The sequence below is a fragment of the Antechinus flavipes genome, chromosome 4 (genome assembly GCF_016432865.1).
Source record: "Antechinus flavipes isolate AdamAnt ecotype Samford, QLD, Australia chromosome 4, AdamAnt_v2, whole genome shotgun sequence".
NCBI classification, from domain to species: Eukaryota; Metazoa; Chordata; class Mammalia; order Dasyuromorphia; family Dasyuridae; genus Antechinus; species Antechinus flavipes.
The window spans coordinates 430,633,453-430,644,694 of NC_067401.1; the positions used below are offsets into that span (position 1 = coordinate 430,633,453).

General features: G+C 39.0%; 1 protein-coding gene across 1 annotated transcript in view; it reads left to right on the forward strand.

Moving 5' to 3' along the window:
• FAM78B (family with sequence similarity 78 member B) overlaps positions 1–6,887 on the forward strand; it is a 127,950-nt gene extending 121,063 nt beyond the window's left edge. The window contains exon 3 of the transcript XR_007953848.1: positions 2,705–6,887. The gene's annotated coding sequence lies outside the window, so the exon portion shown is untranslated. The remainder of the gene's footprint in view (positions 1–2,704) is intronic.
• Positions 6,888–11,242: the final 4,355 nt, after the last annotated feature.

Genomic DNA, 11,242 nt, shown 5'->3' on the forward strand with positions numbered 1-11,242 from the left:
TGTTTAAAATGGACCAAGGAACCATATCACATAGGTTTTAGAGGTCAGAGATTTTAGAGTAGCTAAGAATCCTCAGAAGTCATCTTATCACATTTTACCAATGAAGACAATGGATATTTAAGTGAGATGTTCAAGTGACTTACCCAAGTAATGGATATATGTAAGTGAGATAATTAACTGACATAATAACTTAAAGACATAGTAACAACTGATTTTTTAAAAATCATCATTCCTTCATTCTCCTCCTGGTCCTGATTCCTAACTTTCTTTTGACTTCAAAATCATGCCTCTTCTGCTATTTAATTCTAAAAGCATCCTGGGCTATCTAATCCTAGAACTACCTGGGGCCTCGCCATCCTGGTACATCCTGCCGATTTCTTGTCCCAAAATATTCTTATTCTGCAAGGCTCAGTCCCCTTCTCCCATTAGTGACTGCCTCCTGGAACCTCTATTTGGTGAAAGGGTATTGATCTGGTACTCTCTCCTACATTCTACTCTGTCTGAACTCTAGAATTTAGATAATACTAACCTAGCCTTTTCACTCTTTACAAAATTGGCTGAGGTAGAAAAGCTCTCTACTCCTTCCTGAGGGGTCCCATGAAGGTCAATATTATGGTCATGATGCCTGTGAAGAGATCTGCTGAGGCAGGGCACTGTGAAGAAAATTTCATAGCCAGCCCTTTGGTAGTATTCTCAACAAATCTTTGAAAGAAACAGCCCAGCTATTTCTTCCATCTGTTTTTGTCCTTATCACCACCTTTCAAACCAATTAGGATATTCCACCACGCAGACTCGATCCAATGAAATGTTAATTGGAAAAATAACAGGAAAGATAATGCATACACTTCAGGCTGAGAACCATTTCATTAAATTGGATTTTGAAATCAAGACAGCCAATTAAATTATTTCCCACTTCACTCACTCACGTACCAGAAACTGTGGAAAGCTATTACTTTTAATTAATTAGTAAAGAAAAGAAGGATTCTGCATCAGCATATCAGATGAAAGGCTACTGTGAATACTGTTCCATCTCTACACAGACACATATTGGTGGGCACACTGTTGCACATAAACACAAAGGTTCTGTTGTCTGTAACTTGGTTCTTCTCTTACCCCGCCTCCATTCATACAACTGTGAAAACCCAAATGTATCCAAATATAATAAGAAAAGATCTATTTCCTAGAATGACTCCAGAAAATTTCCAACAGATACCACCATCTCCCACTATTAGACATCATAGGATTTTTTATGACCATTTGATGAAGTTTTATTCATTTCTAGAATTATAGCTGGAAGGGACCTTAGTATTTTTGTTTAAATCTCTCATTTTTATAGATGAGAAAACTGAGGTGCATAAAGATTAAATAAATTGCCCAAAGTAACACAAGAAGTGGGCACGGATGCCTCAAGAGTAGAATCAAAGTCTGAGAAAAGATCCCTGAGCTCATGGAGGCAGCGAGGTGGGATAATAGAGTACTGGGCCTGGAGCCAGAAAGATGTTTTCAAATCTGGCCCCAGATATTTAGTAGCTGTATGACTCTAGGCAAATCATTTAGCCTTGCTTGCCTTGGTTTCTTTTTCTGTAGAAAATAATTGTAAAGCAGGTTGAGATAATAATTGTAAAGCACTTAGCATAGTACCTGGCACATAGTAGGTGCTATTTAAATTCTTACTCCCTTTCCTTACTCAAGTAGGAAGATGAAACAAACACAAAGCTGATAATACTAATAATATAAGCTAAAAACACTCAAGAATATTGACTAAATTCTTTAGAGAGATGCAGAATAAAAAATAGTACTGCTTTTTAAGGAGCTCCTCAATTTCAACTAAGACAATGGTATCTAGCTCAAATAGAAATAAGACCACTAAACTGTATGGAAGTATTCTCTTTATTGGAGAAAAAAAATATTTAGGCTTTATTGTATTTTATTTTAATTGAGTTTGAACCTGCTAGCAGAATGTTTAACACTTCTGGTTTAAAAGGAACAGGACAGAGAAAAGATTATATATGGGTTCTGTGACCATATTCATTCAGCTGACCCCTGATTCCTACTCAAAGTATGCCACAGATCTGATCAGTCTCATAGCATCAATGATGATAGGGGCCCAACCATTCTACCCCTTCTGACCGACTCCTGGGAAGTTGCTGCTACTAATTAGGAGCATATAGCAGGATATCTATTATGCCATTTTCTAAAATGCATTTCAGGTGTCTGGAAGTCCTGGTTCACGCTCGTTGTCTTGACACACAGGGGAGTCTCAGTTGACTTTTTAAACAGTTGAGCTTCATCAAGGCTTAATTGGATCAATTATGCAAGAGCACCTGCTAAGTCAATGGCCTTCCCAGATCTCTTTCTGCCTCAGAGACTCGCAAGAACAAGCCAGAACTGTCTGGTACTACATTTATTTCCCACAATTTTGGTCCTGGTTAAGAGATCACAGCAGTGAATCATAGAGTTGTGATGGTCCTTGGAGGGTCACCTAATCCTAATCCAATTCCCAAAAAAACTAAAACCTAGAAAAGTTAGGTCACTTGTGCATAGTCAGATCCAGAACTCAGCTCCTCTGAAATTTAATGCTTCTTCCACTCCACCCCAGCTACACCTTCTTATCCTGAATTTTCCTTTAGAAATGAAAGGTCATTGGTCAACAACTCCTTTCTTAACACCCATTTTATTTGCATTTTTCCTTGTCCATATACAGGTCTCCTGGTAGGACAAGGCAAGTCCAGCCAACAGAACCACATGGCAGAAACTAGCAGGATATAAATGAGAAATGGCCTGTGGCTCTTGAAGCTGAAGCCCTGGACAGATGCTTTCCTGCTTAAAAAAAATATAGTACCATCCAGCCTCCCACATCACCGCCTTCCCATTTCTGGGACCAGATGCTTCCCATCCAACCTAACCCTGTGGTGCCATGAGAACTTTGCCATTGACTTTCTGGGTGTCATTTGGAATGGTCTACTGGGAGCTGTACCTGCTGAGTCTATGTCTTGCATAGAGAGATTAACTTAATCTAAACAGAAAATCCATCTCCCCCCTGCCCTGTGGTGAACCACTCCAGAGCCCAAGATTTGGTCAAATCAGACTTCGTGGCGCTAGCCACCAGGGCTCTGACTCTTGCCTTTCTGATTGGCTGCTGTTCTGCCTAGATCAGCTTAGGGTGAAAAGCAAGGGGAACATTTGTGTCTTCCTTCTCTCCTTGCTTCCCTTTTCTCTCTATCCCCAACCCCATCTCTGCTGAATATCAACCAAGAAGGCAGGATGTGGTCAGCTACTATTAAGCATTTTTTCAAAGCATCCAAAGACATTTCCATACAAGAAGGGCCAGAGGAAAGGAGAGGTAAATTCCCTCTGGGAAGCTTTGTCACAAGGACCAAGTAACATTCAAAGAACATGGAAGAAGCTTCAGATGTTACAGAAAACCAAGCATGAGCAAGCAGGGTCTCCTTGGTGTTGGCAGTGGAATGAGAGGAGAACTACCCAAAGGAATCACCATTTATTCATTCATTCATTTGTTCATTTTTTGACTTTGGTATATACATATGTATTTTTTTTAAAGTATGTACTTGTTGTAAACTGAAAAGCTGGCTTCCATTTTTGAAATAATTAGTCTCGGTTTTAGCCACAGGATAGGGCAATACAATCTTTGGAACCACAGAGAAAAGCCAAATAAATCAGGGATCCAAAGACCTTTGAAGCCATCATATCCAATCGCTGCATTTTATAAACAAGGAACAGGAGGCACAGAAAAGTAAGATAGTTTCCCAGGATTGTGCAGTCAGAAAGGGGAAAAGCTGGTCTTCAAACCTAGGTTCTCTGATTCCAAAATCAGAGCTCTTATCAGCACACTGAATGCTCCAAAAAACATACTTTCCAAGGTTCAAATTCATTCTATCAAAAATCCCTCTCCTCTCTTGGAATGTTAATTTCAACTCAAACCCTAATTCTGACTCTACCATGCAGATGATGAAACACTTAAGACCACTTTAGAAGTGAAAAGAGAAATTAGCAAGCTAGTACAAACTTGGATGAAATGACCTCTAGAGTCCCTTCCAAATTTAAATCTAGGGTTTTCTTATTAGAACCTCTCCTTTTATCATTGAAGAAACTGAGGCCCAAGATGGGGAGGCGGGGGAGAGTGATTTGTCAAATGTAGCACAGTTAGTGACAAAATAAAGACTGGAACTCAGGTCTCCTGAGTCAGTCCAGTGCTCTCTCCATTACCTCATACATCAAAACCTTTACTGTCCTATTCATTTTTACTTCTAACCCTATGGAATGTTGGGGTAGGAAGTTGCTATAAGATTCTAACCCACCATTTAAAGATCTGGGTTCCTTGTTATTTATTTGCCATCCTTCAAAGGTCCTTCAAATCCAAGATCTGATTTTTCCTTAATTATTAAGAATAGGACTGTGGAATAAATCAATTGGAAAAAGAAGGAATTATTTTTGCCCTACCTCCTACTCCATTCTCCTCATTGAACCCTCCCCCTTTCCTTATATCCAACGTGAGCAGACTTCAAAGTAGAGGGACAAGAGAGTGATGAGTACTGGGTTTATTTTTTCTTACCATGCTGCTTCAGATATTTACAATAGTCTTCAAGTATCTGAAGGGTTATCATATGGAAGAGGGATTATGTTTGATTTACTAAAAGGCAGGACTAAGCACAATGAATGAAAATTGGATAAGGGCAGATTTAGGCTTAGTAAAAAGAAAAACCATCTTGTTATTAGAGCTGTTCAAAAACAATGGATTGCCTTCAGGAGAAATGGATTTCCCCTCACTGGAGATCTTCAAGCAAAGACTGGATAATCATAAATTGGGGTTGTGGTAGAAGGGATTCTTGGCCAGAAGTAGGTTGGACTAGATGTCTCCCACAGTTCTTCCAAACTCTGAAATTCTAGGATACCCCAAAAGAACCATGAAGCCACTCTGGGTCCACATACAGAAGCTCCAAGAGCAGAAATCTACCAATCCCAGCAGATTCTCATTCAAGAGCCCCATCTTCCTTCCTTCTTTATCTTTGTCACCATGATTAGATTTTCAGACTCCAAAATTTTGGGGGGAATTCAATGTTGTTCCACTATCCCTCTCTGAAATAGGTTTTCCTATTTCTCAAGTCCTGGGCCTGAGACTTTCCTTAGGAGTCTTCTAAGTGAAATCCTAAATAACACTTGAGGAAAGAGATAATATTGCCAAAAAGTCAGTAATCATCAAGAGATCAAAGATATTGGTGCCTTCCAATATTTATTGGTTGACTAAATGGTATCACTATGGTCTTCATAGCTATGGAGAGTACCCTTTTGTATACATTAGGGGATATATATTCCATGTCTATAGGCACACAGAAGCTCATTTGAAATGAAATTCCAAATAGAAACAATTCACAATTTTCAGCATTTCTTATTCATTGAATTTTCACCATACTGTATCATAATGAATATATATGAACTCCAGAATCCACATGTGTATATACTCAGACGATTGTGATATATACAATAACTTATCATGAAGTAGGCAAAGTTATCACTGATACTTGATAATTTCTCACTTTCCCCTAACCCCCCACTAATAGTTATGCTTTCAAAATGTTCTCCAGCTATCCATAGGTATAAACTATTGTCTTCCATTCTATCTCAATCGGGCATATTTTCCCTATATACCTTCCTATGCTGTAGATCCTCACCAAGGTCAAAACTTACCTCTTTGATCTCCTGTTCCCTCCAAAACTTGATTGTCATTATGTGCCAACTTGAACAACCTAATCAATGGCTCTTCCATAAGGTTTTAGTGGGTGCTAATAGGCTAAATTATTATGCCTCCTAAGTAAATATATCATTTAACCCAGACCTCCTAGAAGCTATGCCTTAACCCAAAACTATGACTAATGGTAGACTTTTCAGGCACTTTATTAGGCCCATTGGGAGCATATATTTAGGCAGATGAACTAATGGGAGATGTTTTTAGAAAAGCGAGTTCCTCAAATCATAGCAAGATGTGGGCTCCCCACCCAGTCTATGGATAGGACTAATATCATTCACACCCAAGGAAATATACATGTACTTTTCACTGTCTTGAGATTCTCTTTTCAGTATTTCTTTGTTGATGTATATAAAAAGTAACCAGCCAAATTAACCGAAACCTAAGAAATTTAAAGTATCAGCTTCCGTTTCACTGTCTGGTAACCACTTGACTTTAACCTACTGCCTTTTGCTCCCTCTGAAATCACCTGTTTTGCTTCTTTACATCTCTTCTCCTATCCTTTCTTTGCAGTTTTCCTTTTGAGTTGTATGTTTGATATTACCAAGGATGGGAGAGGAGGTTCAGAACACAGCATGTATGTATGTATGTGTGTGTGTGTGTGTGGTTTGGGAGGAAAAGAAATCAGGTATTCTGCTTTGGTTTGGAGAAAACCCCAATGAAGGAAAAGATGAAAGCTGGCTTTGCAGAGTGCCTTAAAAACGACTTTAATTAGTAGGAAATTCTGACTCTTCAGTCTTTGGATGTTACAGAAACTCAAACAGATGTTGCATTTCACTTCTCTGGGATTAAAAAAAAGTTAAATACAGTATGTATTCAACCAACAAAAATGAATGTTTTTTTTTTTTCGGTTCCAACTTGGTTTTTAAAGTTGCAGTACATGGTTTTCTACAAAGCGCTCACAGAAGGTTATTGGGAAAAACCAATCCTAAGAACCCCTGGAATATACTGAGAGCCAGTAATTCAGGGATAACACCAAGATAGGGCAGTAACAATGGACCAATGGCTATTGCAACAATGATGAACACTCACCATGAGAGCTGGTCTGGGAGAGAATATCGACAGGAGAAAGAGAGAGCACCAACAACAGAAATTAAGAAAGATGAGATCATGGACATGAAGGATAAAAAAAATGGAAACTATGAAAAAGAGAGGCATCCCCTCCCTAATTTACTGCCCTTTATCTCAGGGCTGGGACTTCAGGGTTCTAAGTCATACCATCATATATCATATCACATCATGCCCCACCATGGTTTGGCGTGGCATGGCATGGTATGTGGCATATCATGTCATATCATATTAAGACAGTGTGCTATAATGAAAAGAATTTGAGGTCATAGAATGTTGGTATAATAGCTCAGTCAAGTACTGCCTTGTGACCTTGGACAAGTGATTTGAATTCTTTAATTTTCTCATCTCTGAAATCAGGGAATTGAACCAGAATGACCTCTAAGGTCCCTTCAAACTTTGAGCCTATGACCCCATATTATCATATCACATTATAAATCATGCTATGTCATATCATGTTATAGAGTAAGTCGTGATGATTTCCAAGACACTGGGATCAATAGTAACAACCATAAAGTCTTGCTTGCCATTTTCACTCATCTCCATCCCTCCGTTCTTCACATACAACTTTCCTTCTAAGTATACTCCTTTCTACTTCATTATTTCATTAGTTCAGTCTTGGAGCTGAACACATACTCAGCATCTGCCATTCATTACTTGACCAAAAAAGAAAAAGTGGGTAAGATTGGGGAAGTAAGGAGAGACTTTGTAAGACTGAGTTTCTAAAAGCAGTGACAAGTTTTTCCAGTTGCTCATTTCAATTATTCCAGATGTTTTTTTTTAATTGATCAGAACCTATCCAGTCACTAGAATCTCCTGATGTACTTCATATCTAAAAGTTATAGAGGATGGGGAAGAACTAAGCTTATGTCCTTTCTTACTTCAGAGATTATAATTCAATCCCTTTTCTCTGGACATCTGCTTTTTCCTCCCGAACATCCGTCCAAAGGCAGGACATGTCAGCGAATCAGGAACCAGATATAACTCTGGGCATGTGAGCAACCCCTTCTTGGGTTGCCAAGGTTTGAAAATAAAAGCATCTATAAGCCCCAGTTCAGGAAAGAACAAGCAAGAGAAGAGGAAACTTTTAACTAATGTGGGTTGCCATTCTTAAAAGAATAAAAATTAAAATAAACACCTGTAACCTAAATTCTGCTTTTAAGAGTCATATAACACCTTGGGGATAAGGGTACGGGGTAAGGATGGAAAGATGTACCTTTCCCTGTCTTTCTTGATTCCTGCTTCTTCCCATAGACAGCCAAACAGCACATGCTAAACTCTGTAGAAAGTAGCTTCCAAGAGATATTTTAGAAAAAAAGGAATCATTGCATCTGTTCTGTCAGATTGCTTGCTTTATGTCATCCTTTCTGTGAATGAACAATTTGCACTTTTACACCTCCCCCCCCCCCCAGTTCCTTTTTAATAAAATAAGGAAACAATCAATCTACAAAGCAATCATCACTGGACAGTGTTCTAAGCACACGCATATGCACATACAGAATCTCAAGCTGATGTTCAATATGTGAATGAGTGAGGGTGAGTGTGGCTCAAGAGATAGGAACTGTGAGTGTGCATAATGTTCCTTCTTCCCTGGGGAGATAAACCTAACAACAAATCTCTGCAACAATCGGCAATATGAAGCATAACTCTACAGAGGTAAATGGCTGTGTCTCTGTGATGAGTAAGTATATTTTTTCCTTTAGACACCAATTCAAAGACTATTTATACATTTAACACATGTGGTGCTCATTAGGGAAGGGAAAGATATTTTGTGAGAACACAAGCATGGAGGCAGTTAGACAGGCTGCCTGGAAAGTTAGTTTACCAAATAGCTGTGTGTGTCACAGTGGAGATAAGTTAAAGTCATCAAGAATGTGCTTTTACGACATGCAATACATACCTCCCAGAGTAATTCATCAAACTGAACTTCTGTGTTTGGGAAGAAAAAAAGGTGATACAGTTTTAAGCAGAAAGGGACTAACCAGGGCACATGGAAATGTAACTAGGCTGCATCCCAGGATCCCTAACTAGGCTGCATCTCAGGATCCCTAGATGAGCACAGCAAAGGACTATGAATGGAGAAAGTATTGCGTGCATGTATGCATTGAGCCTGTGATGCTTAGATGCAGAATAAATGGGGGCAAAGAAAAGGTACATTCAGGGCACCAAATGTCCAGGATTTGTGTCTCTTCTGAACAGCTGTGTTCCACTTACATTGGCCCCCATGGGGAAAGACAGAGCTTATTAACTCCTTTTGTGGAGGGATAACAAATTCTAACTGGACCATAAATGTAGAGCTGGAAGGATCCTGAGAATCTCTCTGTTCAAAAATCCCTTATTGTACAGATGAGGAAACTGAGGCCCAGAGAGGCCCCCCAAAGACACACTATTAGAAAATTTCAAAATGGGATTTGAATCTAGATCTTTCTCCTTCAGAGCTTTTCTTCTCACTATACTACACAACCTTCTGACAAAGGCAGGTCAAATGGGGAGAGGGCAGAGGTGACACTTTTTCAGAACTTAGAAACAATTGAGTTTAGCACCTAGTTAGTAAGAATAATTTACCAAAACAAAACTGCTTTCTGAGATTATTTCCTGAACCCCAGGTGAATTTGTACTTGGCCCTATTCAGCTCCAGCCCCAGCAGCAAACTCTTACCATTTAATGTCAGCATATAGTCTGTGCCTTTGTGTTGTTACAGTTTAATCATTTCAGTTGAGTTCATCTCTTTGTGACCTCTTTTGGGTATTTTTTCTTAGCAAAAATTTAGGGTGATTTACCATTTCCTTTTCTAGGTCATTTTACAGATGAGGAAACCGAGGCCAATGATGTAAGTGACTTGCTCAGAGTCACAAAATGGAGGCCAAATTTGAATTCACATCTCTATCCACTGCACCACCTAGCTACCCAGTAGGTGCTTAATAAATGGTTGATCCATTGATTGACCTCTTGTCCTAAGAAAGAATCTCAGGGGACTCTGCCCACCAAGGACTTGTATCCTACAGTGTCTCCCCCACAAGATTCTGTATCCTTAGTTCCAAAACCTTTCATTATGATCCATCATCCTCTTCAACTCCAAATCCCAACACTTACACATACATTCAACACATACTTTTAAGTAATGTGGGTTGCCCCAAATAAATTGTGTGTTTGTTCCTATTACCAGAATTACTACACTTTTGTATATATAACAAACAGGGTTAAAAGGGGCGAATGCATTTCAGATATTGTCTTCTTCCCTTTCTGACTCACTGAGGTTGTGTTTACTTCAGTGGATGAAAAGATCTTACCAGTTTGAAGAATAAGTGTCATGTGCATGTGTGGGATGGAATGGATAAAAGATTTTTTTAAAAAACAGTTTGAAAGGCAGGTAAGGCTGTGAATTTGGGGAAAGCTACAGGTAAAGATTCAAGTTTATAAAAGTGGTGCTGAACTGTGGTTTCTCTTTCTCTTCTCTCTTCTAAAGGGAATTCATTTTTCCCCTGAGAAAAGTATTCCTAAACAAATGTCTGTAAAACATGAATAATGCAGCCTTCTCACTTCTCAGAGCAGCTGCTATGGGCAGCCTCAGAGGTACCCTAACTAAAGCACTCCAAGAGATATTCAAGAAAAACACTGAAAGAACAGAGGAACATGGCTGAAAGCACAGAATCACAGAATTATGGAATTGTAAGGGACCTCCTCCAAAGAGGGGGAATTCATCAGCCCCTGGGATAGCCTGTTCCACTTTGGAATAGCTCCAGAGAGTTTGATACTGACATCTACCCCAACCTGCTCTCTTTGTAATTTCTCCCAAATGCTACTGATCGTATTCTCTGGGACCAGATAGAACTTAATCTCTTTGCTATATGATAGCTCTTCAAACACATAAGGGCAACTAACATGCTCCCACAACTTTTCCCCAAATTAAATACCCTCAGTTCTTTCAATCACTTTTTATATGACATGGACTCAAGGCCTTCCACCATCCTGTATTTCCTCCTCTGAATATATCCAATTTGTAATAGTGCCTAAAATTGGATGAGGTCTACATGAGGGCAGAGTATAGTGGAACTCTAAACTGCTTATTCCTGGAAGTTGTACCTCTTAATGCAGCTCAAGACCCCATTAACCATTTTTAGCTGCCCATTGGTGCTGCTGACTCATATTGGGTCCATAAAATCTTCCAGACTTTTTTCAAAATAACTGTTATCTAACTAGGATTTCCCATATTGTACATATGATACTGCTGATTTTTTTTTCTAACTAAGCATGACTTCATATTTACCTATAGTGAATTATATCTTTGTCTCATTTCAGTGCTGTAAATTGTCAAGATCTTTTGGGATTCTGACTTTATTCCCCATTGCATTAGCTATGATTCCTAACTTTGTTTCATCTGGAAATTTTATGTAGGTGCCTTTACTTAAG